Here is an 18,376-nt window from a genome sequence, read left to right on the forward strand (position 1 = left end):
GACCAGCTAATTGTGCATTTCCTAAATTTTATTTCATGCTGGACAAGTGGTAAAGAGACGTTTCTCCTTCAGAATTTATAAACCCATTGCTTTAACCATGCCTCTACACATTCCTCAATACCTCATGTTGCCATTCTATCACATCAAGATTCCATGTCCTTTGTGTCGCAAATGACGCTGACATCCCAGCTCATACTCCCTCACCAACCTCTGAGTCACTGGCACCTACCATGGGCTGTTTCCATGCACACAGCCAGCTTTCTATTTCAATGGGTGGCATCTCTTTGCTGTCTCTGTCTGAGGACTTTCTTTAGCTGACAAGAGCTTGCTCAGCTCACGTGTGTGTGTGTGTGTGTGTGTGTGTGTGTAATTAATGCCCCCATTTTCCAGGGCATCCTCCAAACAATGACATGAATCTGCAGATAAATACTCTGGCTTAACCTATCCCTCAGTGGGATAATTTGAAGCTTGTTCAAACGACTCCGCAGAGGGTCTAGTGAGACTGTGCCCCAGATTCATACAGCAGTAACTCACTCATTCATTTATTGGCATTTCCCCCTTTCCTATCCATGTCCCCCACTTCCTCATTTGTGCTTCCTGAGATCACTTCCTATATAAACTACCTGCATCCCACATTTCTGTCTCAGGGTCTGCTTTTGGGGAAACAAACCAAGACATTCTATCTCATAGTTGTTCACCAAATTCACAGAAGCATACATCTGTTCTTGCTCACCTTTCAGATCCGTGCCCTAGGGTTTTATACACAGGTCTTCTAACCTGTGTTAGAATGGGTGTTAATAAACAAACAATACACAAATTGTTGCTGCCTTAACAGTAGCAGTAATACAGACTGTCCAATGTGTGGATACTCATGATTCATTAACTGTATACTTGAGTAGTCACTCTTCAAAAAGAGGCCCAAATTCATCAGATCTGTGAAGGATGCTAACTTAAAAAAAAAAAAAAACTGGCATTATTCATATTTTCCAGAACATTGCTATAAATATAAATACTTTTAAGACAGTCAATTCTGAAATGGAGATAATTTTCCTTTTGTACCATTATAGCAAAACTAACCTTCAGCAAATATTTACATTTAAGGGGTGGAGTTTCAGCAGTGATGGCACTGACATTTGTCAAACCATAGAGCAAATCTCAATGGAAAAAAAAAAGAAGAACTATGTGAGAAACAATTAAATTGTCTTCAAATTGAAGCCAAATAATAGACAGGTCCTTGGTTAAAAAAACAATGAAACGAATCACAGTTCATCCTAAATAATAGAGCTACTACATGAATTTCATTTCACTCATTGTTGATAGTTTAATTTTTTCTCTATTTAAAAAAGTCTTACTGTGGGATAATTGACATATAATGAACTGTACATAGCTAACGTGTACAACTTAATACATTTTTTCATATGTATGCACTCATGAAACCATCATGCTGACTTATTTTTGAAAGCAATATTATCAAGTTTTAAGTCTATATTATTTTTGAAATCCAATTTCTGGAACAGTCCATTGATTATCATATTGATGCAGTAAGTCACTGTGATTCATAGTGATTCTCCCTATTTGAAATGGCTAATGGGTATGCTTAAAATAATTGGTTGGCACAGTTCTCCAGAACTTAGGCATAGCTGGCAAATAATAATAAAAGCTACCACGTATTGAGGATCTATCATTGCCAAGGGCCATCTTGTAGTTTGGATACATCATTTGTAACCCTTACAACAATCCCATGAGATGAGTGTTATTAATTCTATTTTACAAGTAAGCAACTGAGACTTGGAGACATTTACAGGGCTGGGACATGATAGATCTGGGAACTAGATTTGCTCCATTATGTAATATTCCCCAAATTGTTAATTTATTTTTTATTTATTCAACAAATATGCACCAGACCCTAAGTTAGATGTTGAAGACAGAGTGGTGAAGGTGATTGACATGGTTCCCTTCTCAACATCATAGTTTACAGCCAATGATGAAGAAATTTACTATTTAACTGAAATATTATACAAATAATGGATTATAATTGTTATGAATGCCTATGGAGAGAAATACAAGGCACTGTGAGAGCATGAACCGGGGACTTGGTCTAGTTTGCCAGTTAGAGGAGGCATTCATAAGGAAGTAATGTTTAAGCTAAGACCCGACAAATGAGTATATCTATAGCTTTCTTAAGTAGAGGAAGTGACATACATGATCAGATTTGAAGGACTATTTATGGGAAAGCCACTTACACAGTAGTGGGCAGTAAAGGAGGAAAAAAATGTCTTCCTTGGAAAGGAAAATTGTACACTGCAAGTTCAACGCTCAAGCAGGGTTGAAAATAGAATCTACATGCCTATGTAGCACAAGAAAACCTCACCATACCTAAATATTGTTTAATACTTAGATTCTGGGTTAGTTAATGCTCTCAGGCATTTACGTTAGTAAAAGCAAACTCCAGGAAAAAAAAACTTTAAACCATCTTTCAAAAAATTCACACATAATAAGGTTTTAATGAACATAAACTCACAGTCAAAATACCATGGAACAAACTGCCAGGAGCAAACATTAGCAGACACAATAAAGTATACCACAGTCAGAAAAGCAGAAACTGCAGATATTATTATAACTAGCATATTAGCAAATTCAGAGTATAAGTTTGTTTGATACATTTATAGAAATAAGACTATCAAAAATACAATTAAGAAGCAAGGTATTTTAAACTGATAAATAGATTTGAAAAAGAACCACACAGAACTCCTAAAAATTATATGTGTAGATAGTATTAATCCTTTATCTCTTAAGTTTGTTGCACATATTTTCTTCCAGGTTTGTAGCTTCTGTTTAACTTAATTTGTGGTGATCCCTGTCACTCACTCCTACATTTTTTGTTCTTTAAGGTCAAATCTGTCCATCATTTGCCTTTATGGCTTTTGCAGTTTGTCCCCTGCTTAGAAGTATTTTTTCTCCTCCAATGTATTTTAAGAACCCTTATTTTTTTAATGTTTATTAATTCATTTTAATCTGGATTTTATATTAATGCAGGAGTCTAATGTTTTTAAAAGATTGCATTTGGAAATTCCAACACCGTTTATTAAGTAGACCTTTTTTTCTAGTTCTAGTCAATGAGAATTAGTTCTCTTACAACTTCTGATCTCACTTACTCCCCGCCCCCCATCCTCCCATTTTTGGGTTAAATCATCAGTCACTACTTATATAATAAAAAAAAAAATTCAGGGATCCCTGGGTGGCACAGCGGTTTAGCGCCTGCCTTTGGCCCAGGGCGCGATCCTGGAGACCCGGAATTGAATCCCACGTCAGGCTCCCGGTGCATGGAGCCTGCTTCTCCCTCTGCCTATGTCTCTGCCTCTCTCTCTCTCTCTCTCTCTCTCTCTGTGTGTGTGTGTGACTATCATAAATAAATTTTATCATAAATAAAATTTATCATAAAATAAATTTTTAAAAAATTTCAAATATTATACACTGATGTGGCAGGTAATTACTATGATTATGTTTCCTTTCCTGAATAGCTTTTTGTTTTTCCAGAGGTTAGCAATCAGCTTGTTATTTTCAGTTGCACCGTTTTCTATAAATCTATTTAAATGCTTGATTGGACTTGTCAAACACCTATTGTTATCATTTTCCGGATGCTAAAATATATCGAATGATCTTTCTGTTCCATTCCCCCCACCCCACCCCCATCCCCCCGGCAATCTATCTACCCCTCAGAACTCTCAAGTTCTCCTGCCCCATCTAATTACTTTCTAGGCCTATGACACAGCTATCAGCTAGAATTTCCTTTAATGCTTTCCCCCACTGGATCCTTCAAATACCAGTATGTGGAGTATGTTTTGTCTTTAGAGAAGCAGCCTCCAATCTCCTGCCTCAGGGTTACATGCCTGATGGTTATTTGGAAGAAGGGTCTTCATGGGAGTAGATCTAAATATTTTTTTAAAGATTTATTTATTTATTCATGATAGACATAGAGAGAGAGAGAGAGAGAGAGGCAGAGACACAGGAGGAGGGAGAAGCAGGCTCCATGCACCGGGAGCCCAATGTGGGACTCGATTCCGGGACTCCAGGATCGCGCCCTGGGCCAAAGGCAGGCACTAAACCAACGAGCCACCCAGGGATACCCATGGGAGTAGATCTAAGAAAGAAGGCTGTGGGTCCCACTGCTTATTACTTGAACTTTCCCATAATCAGCATGTTTCAATCTCCTACTATTAACCCAGCTCCACCTCACCCCTATATGTCTTGTGTCCCTGAGCCTGTCTGGGTCTCTCTTGCTCATTATCTCCAGAGAACATGCTTCCTATTGCCAAAAGTCACTCCCTGACTTCAAAGGATGGGAAAGAGGGCCTCTGGCTTTAATATTTACATAAAAATTTCAACCAATCCCTGCACCTCCCCTACCTTCGGTGTACTCAGTACCACCTCAAGTCTTGCATCTTCTGTGGACTCTCAATAGCAGCCTCCTCTGCTCTAAGTCACATTTTACTCCTCCACTCATTTTCCACTTTTCAAGATGTATTTCTGAAATTTCTCTTTTGCTCACATTTCCTTTCTAATTTTCTCAGTCTTTGTGGATTTATACTCCCTCCAACCCTACTCTGCCCCACCTCTCCCTATTTAGTGATGTTTCTGTAGGAGGAGATAAACTCAGCTATATTTAACTGGAAGTCTCTCAAACTCAGTGCCATATATGTATGTATAGATAGCACTATGAGGTATAGGAAACCCTACCCTCAATGAAGCAACCACTGATCTGCTTTCTGTCACTATAGAATAGTTTGCATTTTTGAGAGTTTTATATAAGTGCATTAGTACATAGGCATTCTTATTTGTCTGGATTCATCTCTGGATAGATTTGACTTTTATTCAGTTTTCTATTTATTTTTAAAAAAATTTTTAAAGCTTTTATTTATTTATTCATGACAGAGAGAGAGAGAGAGAGAGAGAGAGAGAGAGAGAGAGAGGCAGAGACACAGGCAGAGGAAGAGGGAGAGAAGCAGGCTCCATGCAGGGAGCCTGATGTGGGACTTGATCCCAGGTCTCCAGGATCACACCCCGGGTCAAAGGCAGCACCAGACCACTGGGCCACTGGGGCTGCCCTATTCGGTTTTTTAAAATCAGCTTTATTGAGGCACACAAAGTCACCAATTTTATTGTTTTAAATTATTTATTTATTCATGAGAGACACACAGAGAGGCAGAGACACAGGCAGAGGGAGAAGCAGGCTCCCTTCAGGGAGCCCGATGCGAGACTCAGTCCCAGGACCCTAGGATCACACCCTGAGCCAAAGGCAGACACTCGACCACTGAGCTACCCAGACATTCCACAAAATCACCAATTTTAAATGTAGAGTTAGAGAAGTTTTGATAAATGAGTATCATCATGTAATCATAACTATAGTCGAGACACAGAACATGTGAAAAGGAATATTTTAAATTTAAACCAAGATTTAAGGGAAACACAAAGTTTCTTAGTTTCAGAGAAAGTCATGTGTTGTGTGCACGTAACATTCAAGCATCATCCCATGAACACACAAAACTTAATGCCATTTAGTCTCCCTTTTCAAGTTACACAGCTTCTTCTTCTTTTTTTTTTTCTACAAATACCTATTTCGTACCTTAAGAAATAACTTCAAAGATAAAGGAACAGAAGAAAGTTTGTAAGGGAGTTAAACTAAAACCCAAAGTATATTTGCATACTGTTTATACTTTGATTCATTCCCTGCAGTGATTCTTCTGTCTCCAACCAGTCTACCGACCTACTACGCAAAGTGCCACATAGCCCAAAAGTTTCTGTCTGCCATGTTGTCTCAGGACTCTTCCCTGCCAGCTTGTCTCCCAGCTGCCAGTCTCTCCCCATTCCATTCCCACCTAAATATCTGTTCATTAATCTCTCTGAAGTCTTGCTTTTTATGCCAGCTTCCCTGGGCTCACAGGATAAGGTCTGAGTTTCATAATGCCACCTTCATCTTTGTGTGCTCCACCTGTTTGTGTTAGTACTATGGGCAGCTGGGAGCCATCTCCAATGAGTCATGGGGCTGAGCCCAGCCGTCGTTGCACAGGGTGGGCTGTGAAGGTTTTATCTTTCTGTACTCCAGCACAACATGTAGAATGGCCTGAGTCTAGAAAAAGGGTGTTAGGACTATATTTGTTGCAAACTTATACCTTAAGCTTTATTTAGAAAGCCTACTAAGGCTTTTAATTAGCTACTGAAAGAAATTTCAGTAATGTAGGTGAATATGGAGATTTAGGTATCATAATAACTTAGAGGTTTTATGCTACATGTTTACTTTATGTGTTGAATTCAGAGCATGACATGCCTGGGTTACTTTCTGAAAAGGATCACCATTTATTCATTTATCCATACATACATTAAGTATCTCCTGAGCACCTGTTACATGTCAGGCTCTTGTACTAGGCATTGGCGGTCTATTGGTGAAGCAGAGAGAGATATTGTCTGTAACCTTTCAGACCTAACACAGTAGCTGAATGAGTCACTACAAGAGTAAGCAGAGCCTTAGAAGGAAGGTAAAGAGGGAGCTGTGGTGGACACTGCTGCCCTGCTCACATCCCCTCGGCACTCACCAGGCAAGCCAAAGACACCTTCCTGCAAGTGACTCTCAGGCTGAGTGAAGACTTCTCTGGCTCACAGGCAGCAGGAGCATGCTCAGCCTTTGCATGGTGCAGGCCCTCAGTGCTGGGGAATCAATGAGCTCAGGAGCACTCCTCAACCAAGGGGGAGTGAGAATTGAGAGTTAACTACCCAGCTTCCTCACCCTCTGGGTAGGGTATTCTATACCATCTTAGCCTTGGTTGTCCTAACAAAATGCCATAGACTGAGTGGTTTAAACAACAGAAATGTATTCTCTCACAGTTCCAGAGGCTAGATGGCTGAGATCAGAGTGTCGGTTTGCATGGTTTCTGGTGAAGTCTCTCTTCCTGGCTTGGGGACAGCCTCCATATACGGGTACGGGTGTATTCACATGACCCCTTCTTTATTTTCTCCCTCCAAAAGAGAAAGAAAGAATTCAGGGGAGCTCTCTGGTGTCACTTCCTATAAAAACACTAATCCTACTGTATCAAGGCCTTTATGATATCATTATAGGGCCTCCTAAATTTTAACTATTATTTTAACTCTCCTTATTATCCCTATCTCTCAATATAGTCATATTGAGAGTTAGGGCTTCAACATATGAATTTGGGGGGAACACAAATCAGCCTATGGCATATACTGTCTCCCAGAGTTCCCCAGGGAGACTGTGCCCATTACCCATCTCCCAGTAACAGGCTCATTAAGGCACTCTGAATAGGCTTCTTTTTCTTCCCTCCTCATTCCTCCATCTTCTCACCATAGCTTCCCGAGTCTACCCCCTAAATCAACGACTTGTACTCAAATCCCAATCTCAGGGTGTGTTTGGGGGGGAAATCCCACCAGTGACCCATAACAGGGCCCATAACAGGGGATCGGACTTATGCCTGGTGGACCTGGAGTTTAGAGAGCTTTATCAGCTATGTCAGGAATTCTTTCCTAATGGCTCTGTGGGAAGCCATTTAAGGTATTAAACAAAGGAATGAATCCTGGCAGAATGTGGAGACAGGATTCAAAGAAACAAAAAGTTGATTCAAGGGCAATTAACTGGGCAGCTATTTTTCCAGTCAAATCAGAAGAAGACTGTGATCAGTGCTAGTGAGGAGGCAGTGAAGACAGAGCCTGATGTGGTGCCTGCCTTGTCCATAGTCACTGCTCAACATATAGTTTTGGATGAAAATTAATGAATAGGTTCTATGTACCAAACCTCTAGATAGACTGACAGGACTTAGATTGATGACATCTGAGATACGAGGAAAAAGAAAGAGTCAAGAACAACTCCTGGTCTTCAGGCTTCAATAGCTCGGTGATGCTGGTGCTATTTACTGAATGTAGATCATAGCCTCAAGGATCAGCAAGTTGGAAGGGTAGGAGATAACGAGTTTTGGGCATGATGTGCCTGTGAGACATCTAATTGATGCTAAGTAGGCAGCTGAGTATACAGGTTTGAAGCTAGCAGAGATGCATATTTGGGTCCCACCAGATATAGATGCTGAGTGGAGTGAGCCCTCTCCAGCTACATGGGAAATGTGATCCAGAAGACTTCCAAATGTTCCTACTTTCTGGCATTCTTTCTAAATAATATTTTAGAAGGAGTATGAGGGAGAACTAATATTTGCTGAGAACCTACTACTTGCCAAGAATTGGACCCGGTGTTTATTCTTCAGAACAGCCTTGAGAGGTACGCAATATTATCTCCATTTATAGATGAGGACATTGAAGTACAGAAAGAAGAAGTAATGTATCCAAGCTCACAGCTGGTCAGCTACTCCAGAAAAACTCTGTGGACTTTCTTAGTCCAAATTTCTGTTAAAGAAAATAAGCATCAGCAAAGCATGGTTCTATATCATATGTGTCTTAATCTCACCAGACTCCACAATGAGCAATTTCCAAAGTCAGTTGCATTCACCAGATGGGTCTTTTGATTTCAGAGTGCAAACACTATTCGTGGGGCACCTGAGTGGCTCAGTGGTTGAGCGTTTGCCTTTGGCTCACGGCATGACCACAGGATCCTGGGATCAAGTCCCACATCAGGCTCCCCCCGGCCTGGGGAGCCTGCTTCTCCCTCTGCCTATGTCTCTATCTCTCTCTGTGTGTCTCTCATGAATAAATATATAAATAAAATCCAAAGACTATTCTCTCTGCAACTCCCTGTTCAGCTACTCATCCCTCATTTGGACAGCTTTCTTTCTCTTTCCCTACTGATGACCCTATTGCGGTATAGCCCCAAACTGAAGTCTTCTCTCAATTTCTGTCTCTGTAGATTCACTTTTTCTGGACATATTATTTAAATGGGATCATATAGTGTGGTCTTTTGCAATGGTTTTCTCAGCTAGTGTACTGACTAAAAGGTAAAATATTTAGTATTTCCTCAATACCATATGTAATGCAAGGAGTAACCCAAAATCTCACTATGTCCTTTTATTTAAAAATATAGCACACCATCTTGGACTTGGTAATAATGATACACAGTCCTGAAAATTTCCTAATTATTTTTCCTTCTGCAAACAAATATTTTTTGTAGATCTGCATTAAACTCACACATTTATTTGAAAAGATTAACATTGATGTTATTCAATGTTACACATTTTCTAGTCCAGGTATTACAGTATTTCCTGTCCAATCTAGTCTGTTAAGTCAAAAGTTTTGAGAACTTTAAAAAAAGTATTATTTAGGTTTTGAACATATACTATCTATATTAACACTCTCTTATGGTGTTATTTTTATATGGTACATTTCCCCCATGGTCTATTCTAAATCATTGTTTCTGATAGGAAAATTATTGAATTGTGTACAAAAATGTTGGAAAACAGTATTGAGGTTTTTTCAAAAGATTAAAAAATAGAACTACTATATGATCCAGCAATCCCATTTTGGGGCACTTATCCAAAAGAATTGAAATCAGGATCTGAAAGAGATATCTATACTTCCATGTTCATCACAGCATTATTCACAATACTCAAAATATTGAAACAATCTAAATGTCCATTGGTGGATGAATGGATAAAGAAAACATGGTATATTCATACAATGGAATATTATTTAGCTTTAGAAAACGAAGAAAATCCCGCCACTTGCAACCATATGGATGAGCCTAGAGGACATTATGCTAAGTGAAATAAGCCAAACACAGAAGAACAAATACTGCATGATTCCACTTACATGAGGTATCTAAAAACAGTCAAATTCATAGAAGCAGAGAGTAAATTGGTGGTTGTCAGGGGCTCAGGAAAGGGAGAATGGGGGGTTCTGGCTCAACTGGTATTAAGTTTCAGTTCTGTCAGACACATAAATTGTAGAGCTCTACTGTTAAACACAGTGCCTACAGTTAACAACAATGTACACTTAGAATTTTGTGAGAGGGTAGATCTCATGTTGTGTTCTTACCATAGTTAAAAAAAAAACCAACTGGAAAATAATTATACAAACACAGTTCTTATAAGGTGGAAGTCAGAATCTATACTGCCTCATTCTCTAGATGTGAGGTAGTATCACTCTCTATGTTCTAATTCTTTAATATGTTTGTTAGAGGCAGAGTTTCACAGACTACTTCCTGGTGTGGGGGTAGGCATCTCACCTGAGTCATAGAAGGTTCTAGAGATTGGGCAAGCTGATAACTTGAGCCAGGGAGATGAGGTCATTCTTTTCGCCAACCATTGCAAACTTGCAAGAGGCAGAGGCAGTGACATGTCTCCTGGACCAAGCAGTAGACCTATGTGAGAAGCTCATAGGCAGAAGAAAGATGGAAAGTGTGATCAATGAAGTTCATCCTGTATCCTGTCCCTATCTTGACCTCTCCCAACCCTTCTATACTGTAGCCAGAGTGAACTTTTGTCATGAAAGATGATTCAGAGGACACATCACCATCTGTCCTGTTGCTTCTATCCTGCTGGCTAGCTCTTCTCCCCTCTCTGGGACCCTATTCTCCAAGCATTAGTAAATTTCTTTCAGCTTCACAAGAAACTCATCATTTTCACTTTTACTTGTAGGACTTTTTCCATGTCAATCCCTCTGTTCCAGCCCCTTTCACATCCAACCCTCTAAACTGACTAATGCCTGCTCATGGTCAAGTCTCAATTCAGACCTCAGTTCCTCTGGAAATTTTTCCCTGACTCTCAAGACTGGGTTAGGTTTTTTCCCTTTCCAGGGGTTTTTACCCCTATTCCACGGGTTGTCTAACTGTGTTGTGATGGCCTATCAACTTGTCTGCTCCTCACTCCCCATAGACTGAAAGCTCCTTCAGGCAGAAAGAATCTGCCCAACATCTGACCTCATGAGATACCCCAAGTTAGGACTTCCCAATCAACTTGCTCCCAAACTCCTAATCCATAGATACAGTGAGACAATAAGTGATTGTTGTTGTCTTGAATCACTAAATTTTGGAGTAATTTGTTATATAGTAATAGCTAACAAACACACTATCAAAACTTAGTGGCTTTAAACAACCATATCCCAGATTCTGCAGGGTAGTAATTGGCAATCTCTTGCTCCTGTGGCATCAACTATGGCACAACTCAGCAATTCTCAGCTGATGGATGGCTTGTTGGGAGGATTCAAGATACCTTCACTCACATGTCAAGTACTTTTTGGGCTAGAAGGTAGGCTCAGTTGGAAGAGATGACCATAGGGCATACATGTGGCCTCTCCAGCATGGCTGTCTCAAAGTAGATGGGCTCTTTACATGGCAGTTGGCTTCCCTCAGAACAAGTATCCCAAAAGAACCCAGAAGCAGCTTTTTCTGACCTAGCCTTGGAAATAATGTACAATCATTTCTGCTATATTCTCTTGGTTGAAATAGTCGTAAGACCACCTATATTCAAGAAGAGGGAAGAGAGACTCCACCGCTTAATGGGAGTAGTATCGGAGAATTTGTAGCTATTTTTTTTTAAGAAATAAACTAATTATTAAGGTATAATTTGCATGCAATAAAATGCACGCATTTCAATATGTAATTCCGCAAGTTTTAACAAATGCTTATACCCTGTACCCACCACCACCATGTTCTATGAAGTTAAAGAACATTTCCTTCACCTCTCCGTCTCAACACTAGGCAACCACTAATCTGCTTTCAGGCTCTTCTAGAATTTTGTATGATACAGTATATAGTTTTTCTCATTTGGCTTTGTCACTTAGCTAAATTCTTTTGAGACCTGTCTTGTTGTTTGTTGCATGTATCAATAGTTCATTTCTTTTTTATTGCTAAGTAGTTTCTATGGTATGGCTATAAACTTTTTGTTTTACCAGTTACCTGTTGATGGACATCTGGGTTGTTTCCAGGTTTAGATTATTACGATAAAGCTGTTATGAACATTCATTTTCATTTCTCTTGAACAAATATCTAGGAGTGGGGTTGCTGGGTTGATCATACCAGAGATATGTATTTAACCTTATAAAAGACCACCCAATTGTTTTCCAAAATGGTTGTGCCATCTTACTTTTCCAGCAACAATATATGAAAGTTCTAGTTGCTCCTCACTCTTGCTAACACACATTATTGTCAGGTTTTTTTTTTAAGTTTAACCACTCTAATGGGTGTGTAGTGGTATCTCACTGGAGCTTTAATTTGCATTTCCCTAATGACTAATGATGTTGAGCATGTTTTCAGGTACTAATTGGCCACTGATATGTCTTCTTTTGTGGAGTGTCTATTCAAATCTTTTGGTGTTTGTAATTGGTTGTTTTATCTTCTCATTATTGAGCTTTAGTTCAGTAAATTATGGATACCAGCCTTTGGTCAGGTATATGTATTGAAATATTTTCCTCCAGACTGTGGCTTGCCTTTTTGTCTTCTTAAAACTAACTAAAGAGAAGAAGTTTTTAATTTTTTGAATTCCAAATTCTTTTCCTTTTTTTTTAAACTTCATGCTCTTGGTGTCCTATAAAAAAAAAAAAAATCTTTGCCTACCCAACATCACGAAGATTTTCTCCTGTGTTTTATAGTTTTAGCTTTTATGTTCAGATCTATGATTAACTTCAAGTTAATTTTTTATAGGTGTATAATCAGGTCAAGGTTCATTTTTTCCCCCAGACCTATGCAATAGTTACAGTAGCATTTGTTGAAAATACTATCCTTTCCTCATCTATTTACCCTGGCACTTCTGTCTGAAGCAACTGTCTATGTATGTATGTGTGTGTGTGTATAAAATCAAATATGATAGTTAAATATATGTAAATATATGTACATTTGTTTTTACGTATCTATTTCTGGATGTTTTTGTCACATTCTGTTGATTTGTATGTTTCTCTTATGTAGTCATATCTTAAAACTGCCAAAACATGTAGCAACTCACTATAGCTGAATTGCTCCCATGACATCATACACTAAAGCCCTCAAGCACAGTCAGTATTACCTGGCTCAGGCTTCTGGACAGAACACTCTGGCTCCAGCTTACATTCTGGGCTCCTCTCCCTCTGAAAGAACAGAGTTCATAAAAGTAATTTCAAAAATTAGGTAGGAGGAGGAAGGAGATATGTGGGGGGAAAAGTGATGTGATTTCTTTTTGTCAGAGTTCTGGTCATTCAAGTTAAACTTGGTTTCAAGAGATGAAGAGATGGGGAAGGTTGCAGAGCCATTCTCTGGCCTAAAGGGAAAAGTTGCAACCCTTATAAATAGAGTGGGAAACAATCCCATTTTATAATATCAAAACATGCCAATGGATGTTGGATTAAAACATAATCCCCTTTATGAGTTTGTCATAATGCCTGCTTAAAGGTAAACTTTCCCTGTCAAGAAAGTAATTTACTTCATGACTTTTTGTTTGTTTGTTTGTTTTTTGCAAAAATACCTATTTAAGGTACAAAGGAACAAAGTTTTTGGGTAAGAAGTATAGCTGGGCTTTTCTGTTTCTCAAAAGTAATTCTGTTGTCAATAAACCTTCTGACTGGGATCCCTGGGTGGCGCAGCGGTTTAGCGCCTGCCTTTGGCCCAGGGCGCGATCCTAGAGACCCGGGATCGAATCCCATGTCGGGCTCCCGGTGCATGGAGCCTGCTTCTCCCTCTGCCTGTGTCTCTGCTTCTCTCTCTCACTGTGTGCCTATCATAAATAAATAAAATTAAAAAAAAAAAATAAACCTTCTGATTTACTAGAAGTTTGAACAGATTACTAAGTTAACAGGTTAATCACTAGCTCAGGTCTCTAAAAATTATTGTGAGATTTAATATTGATACATTTAGTTGATTGCTTTAGCGTCTGTTTGCAGAAGTAGTGATCCTCAACAACAAAAAAAAAAAGTGAAAAAATTGAAAAAGTATAAAATGTTTACAAATTGTGCATACCAAACAGGTTATTTAGCATTTTGCCAAATCAGACAATATATTTGGCTTTTTCTACCACAGAAACTTTCCTATTTGTATTTCTTTGGGGGGGGGGTGTAGGGAGGGAAGGGTGGCAGAGAGAGAATCTTAAGCAGGCTCCACACCCAGAGTGGAACCTGGGCAGGGCTCAATCTCATGATTCTGAGACCATGACCTGAGCTGAAATCTAGAGTTAGATTGTTAACTGACTGAGCCACCCAGGCGTCCCTCTCCTGCCTGTATTTCTACATCACTCAACATGGCTAGCAGAAAAATCAAAGTCAAATGAGGAAACTTGGCAAATGCTTATCTGGCTTCATCTGTTTGACCACCAACTGGCAAATACCATAATAAAAACTGCACAGGAGATAAAGGATAGAGTAAAAGTACATTTTTTACCCTGGGCCCAGGCTCTCCTAGAAGAAGCAGGTCTAAGGTTTATAGGAAATGATTTGGGAATGATTTCTAAGTGCTGAATAATCACAAAATTCTTTTTCCATTTAACAGAAATAATCCCCATGCTTGAAAAATTTTTGGTGGTACCTTTATTCTCCTGCATCTGCACTCTATTTAATAATTTTACCCCATAATCCCACCTGTTGTTATTCTAGGAAAGACCAAGTACCTAAGAAAATCTTTATCAAATGTGTAGATCACAGCAAACTGTTGGCATTTAACAAAGACATAACACCGATGGGATAAAGGAAGGCCCAAATGAGGTAGAACACATAAATTATCTCAAACTGGTTACTTTTTGGATGACTTATTACCAATGAGATAAACTACCTCAACCAAAAGCTAATATTTATATTAACTGATTCAATTCCCTTAAGAAGTTAATTTGTTATTAATATACCAGAGGACTGGGGCACCTGGGTGGCTCAGTGGTTGAGGCTTGCCTCTGGTGCAAGGCGTGATCCCTGTTCCCCACTGGAGTCCTCCATCTGGCTCCCTGCAGGGAGTCTATGTGTCTGCCTCTCTCTCTGTGTCTCTCACGAATAAAGAAATAAAATCTAAAAAACAAAAACAAAAACAAAAAAAAAAAACGGCACAGAACTAATTAGAAACTATATATGACAGTCTATTTTTTAAAAATCAAATTCAAGAATGTCAAACAGGTGACTTATGAAGAGTGGGGGTTCAAGGGAGCTCCTCACCTGTGTCTTCTGGGGACAGAGGGGTGAGCATTTGACTCGGATGTTACTAGCCTAAGTAGGTGCTGCCAGGATGTAAGAAATAGTCTTGAGGCCGAGAAAGAAAAAAATGCAGGAGTCCTGGTGTTTCACTGCATCTGTATCTTCAAAAGATGAATGGATAAAGCTGTGGTCTATGTATACAATGGAATATTCCTCAGCCATTAGAAACGACAAATACCCACCATTTGCTTCAACGTGGATGGAACTGGAGGGTATTATGCTGAGTGAAATAAGTCAATCGGAGAAGGACAAACATTATATGGTCTCATTCATTTGGGGAATATAAAAATTAGTGAAAGGGAATAAAGGGAAAGGGGAGGAAATGAGTGAAAATATCAGTGAGGGTGACAACATGAGAGACTCCTAACTCTGGGAAATGAACAAGGGGTAGTGGAAGGGGAGGTGGGCGGGGGGTTGGGGTGACTGGGTGATGGGCACTGAGGGGGACACTTGGCAGGATGAGCACTGGGTGATATGCTGTATGTTGGCAAATTGAACTCGAATTAAAAAAATAAAAAATAAATTAAAAATAAAAATAAAAAATGCAGGATAGAAAAGGCACCTTCGGAGGTTGTAGCCAGGTGATATATTTCCCCCTCAAATTAGGACAGAGCTGCAAAAAGTAGAAAGAGTGGGGAAAACGGAATTGGAATCTGTGTTGGTTTTCTTGAGGTTTAGGAGCAAAAAAGTAAATAGAGAAGCAAAATAGGACCAAGGAGCTTACAGAGCCGGATGTTATCACACAAGCACTTAGTGGAGGAGGCTGCAATTCCGTTAAGGACCAAACCCCAGGGAACTGTCGCACCCAACTCGGGCCAGCGACGAGCCCTGCGGGTGGAAGGGCAGAGGGGCAGAGGGACAGAGGGGCAGAGGGGCAGAGGGGCAGAGCGGCAGAGCGGCAGAGGGGCAGAGGGGCAGAGGGGCAGAGGGGCAGAGCGGCAGAGGGGCAGAGGGGCAGAGGGGCAGAGGGGCAGAGCGGCAGAGGGGCAGAGGGGCAGAGGGGCAGAGCGGCACAGGGGCAGAGGGGCAGAGCGGCACAGGGGCAGAGGGGCAGAGGGGCAGAGCGGCAGAGGGGCAGAGGGGCAGAGGGGCAGAGCGGCACAGGGGCAGATGGGCAGAGGGGCAGAGGGGCAGATGGGCAGAGGGGCAGAGCGGCACAGGGGCAGAGGGGCAGAGGGGCAGAGGGCAGAGGGGCAGAGGGGCAGAGGGGCAGAGGGGCAGAGGGGCAGAGGGCAGAGGGGCAGAGGGCAGAGGGGCAGAGGGCAGAGGGGCAGAGGGGCAGAGGGCAAGGGGCAGAGGGCAGAGGGCAGAGGGCAGAGGGGCAGAGGGGCAGAGGGCAGAGGGGCAGAGGGCAGAGGGGCAGAGGGGCAGAGGGGCAGAGGGCAGAGGGGCAGAGGGGCAGAGGGGCAGAGGGCAGAGGGCAGAGGGCAGAGGGGCAGAGGGGCAGAGGGCAGAGGGGCAGAGGGGCAGAGGGCAGAGGGGCAGAGGGGCAGAGGGGCAGAGGGCAGAGGGGCAGAGGGGCAGAGGGGCAGAGGGCAAGGGGCAGAGGGCAGAGGGCAGAGGGGCAGAGGGCAGAGGGGCAGAGGGCAGAGGGGCAGAGGGGCAGAGGGGCAGAGGGGCAGAGGGGCAGAGGGCAAGGGCAGAGGGGCAGAGGGGCAGAGGGGCAGAGGGCAGAGGGCAGAGGGCAGAGGGGCAGAGGGGCAGAGGGGCAGAGGGGCAGAGGGCAAGGGGCAGAGGGCAGAGGGGCAGAGGGCAGAGGGCAGAGGGGCAGAGGGGCAGAGGGGCAGAGGGGCAGAGGGCAGAGGGCAGAGGGCAGAGGGCAGAGGCAGAGGGGCAGAGGGCAGAGGGCAGAGGGCAGAGGGGCAGAGGGCAGAGGGGCAGAGGGCAGAGCGGCAGAGGGCACGAGGGGCAGAGGGCAGAGGGAGGCAGCAGGGGCAGATGGGCAGAGGGGCAGAGCAGGGGCAGGGCAGAGGGCAGAGGGGCAGAGGGCAGAGGGCAGCAGAGGGGCAGAGGGGCAGGGCAGGGCAGAGGGCAGAGGGCAGAGGGCAGAGGGCAGAGGGCAAGGGGCAGAGGGGCAGAGGGCAGAGGGCAGAGGGCAGGGCGGGGCAGAGGGCAGAGGGGCAGAGGGCCAGGGGCAGAGGGCAGAGGGGCAGAGGGGCAGAGGGCAGAGGGGCAGAGGGCAGAGGGCAAGGGGCAGAGGGGCAGGGGCAAGGGCAAGGGGCAGAGGGGCAGAGGGGCAGAGGGGCAGAGGGGCAGAGGGGCAGAGGGGCAGAGGGGCAGAGGGGCAGATGGGCAGAGGGGCAGAGGGGCAGAGGGGCAGAGGGGCAGAGGGGCAGAGGGGCAGATGGGGCAGAGGGGCAGAGGGGCAGAGGGGCAGAGGGGCAGAGGGGCAGAGGGGCAGAGGGGCAGAGGGGCAGAGGGGCAGAGGGGCAGAGGGCACAGGGGCAGAGGGGCAGAGGGGCAGATGCGGCAGAGGGGCAGAGGGGCAGAGGGGCAGAGCGGCAGAGGGGCAGAGGGGCAGAGGGGCAGAGGGGCAGAGGGCAGAGGGGCAGAGGGGCAGAGGGGCAGAGGGGCAGAGGGGCAGAGGGCAGAGGGGCAGAGGGGCAGAGCGGCAGAGCGGCAGAGGGGCAGAGGGGCAGAGGGCAGAGGGGCAGAGGGGCAGATGGGCAGAGGGGCAGAGGGGCAGAGGGGCAGAGGGGCAGAGGGGCAGAGCGGCAGAGGGGCAGAGGGGCAGAGGGGCAGAGGGGGCAGAGGGGCAGAGGGGCAGAGGGGCAGAGGGGCAGAGGGGCAGATGGGCAGAGGGGCAGAGGGGCAGAGGGGCAGAGGGGCAGAGGGCAGAGGGCAGAGGGGCAGAGGGCAGAGGGGCAGAGGGGCAGAGGGCAGAGCGGCAGACGGGCAGAGGGCAGAGGGCAGAGGGGCAGAGGGGCAGAGGGCAGCAGGGGCAGAGGGGCAGAGGGCAGAGGGCAGAGGGGCAGAGGGGCAGAGGGGCAGAGGGGCAGAGGGGCAAGGGCGGGGGAGAGGGCAGAGGGGCAGAGAGGGCAGAGGGGCAGAGGGGCAGAGGGGCAGAGGGCAGAGGGCAGAGGGCAGCAGGGGCAGAGGGCAGAGGGGCAGAGGGCAGAGGGGCAAGCAGGGGCAGAGGGCAGAGGGCAGAGGGCAGAAGGGGCAGAGGGCAGAGGGGCAGAGGGCAAGGGGCAGAGGGGGCAGAGGGCAGAGGGCAGAGGGGCAGAGGGCAGCTGGCAGAGGGCAGAGCGGCAGAGCGGCAGCAGAGCGGTCAGGGGCAGAGGGCAGGCAG

At 44.0% G+C, this 18,376-nt stretch overlaps 1 protein-coding gene across 1 annotated transcript in view; it reads right to left on the reverse strand.

Annotated features, from left to right (window-relative positions):
• Positions 1-10,540, reverse strand: part of SYTL2 (synaptotagmin like 2) — a 151,735-nt gene extending 141,195 nt beyond the window's left edge. The window contains 1 exon segment of the mRNA XM_041729973.1: positions 10,172-10,540. The gene's annotated coding sequence lies outside the window, so the exon portion shown is untranslated.
• Between the last annotated feature and the right edge of the window lie 7,836 nt (positions 10,541-18,376).

Source organism: Vulpes lagopus, chromosome 15 (genome assembly GCF_018345385.1).
Source record: "Vulpes lagopus strain Blue_001 chromosome 15, ASM1834538v1, whole genome shotgun sequence".
In the NCBI taxonomy this organism is placed as follows: domain Eukaryota; kingdom Metazoa; phylum Chordata; class Mammalia; order Carnivora; family Canidae; genus Vulpes; species Vulpes lagopus.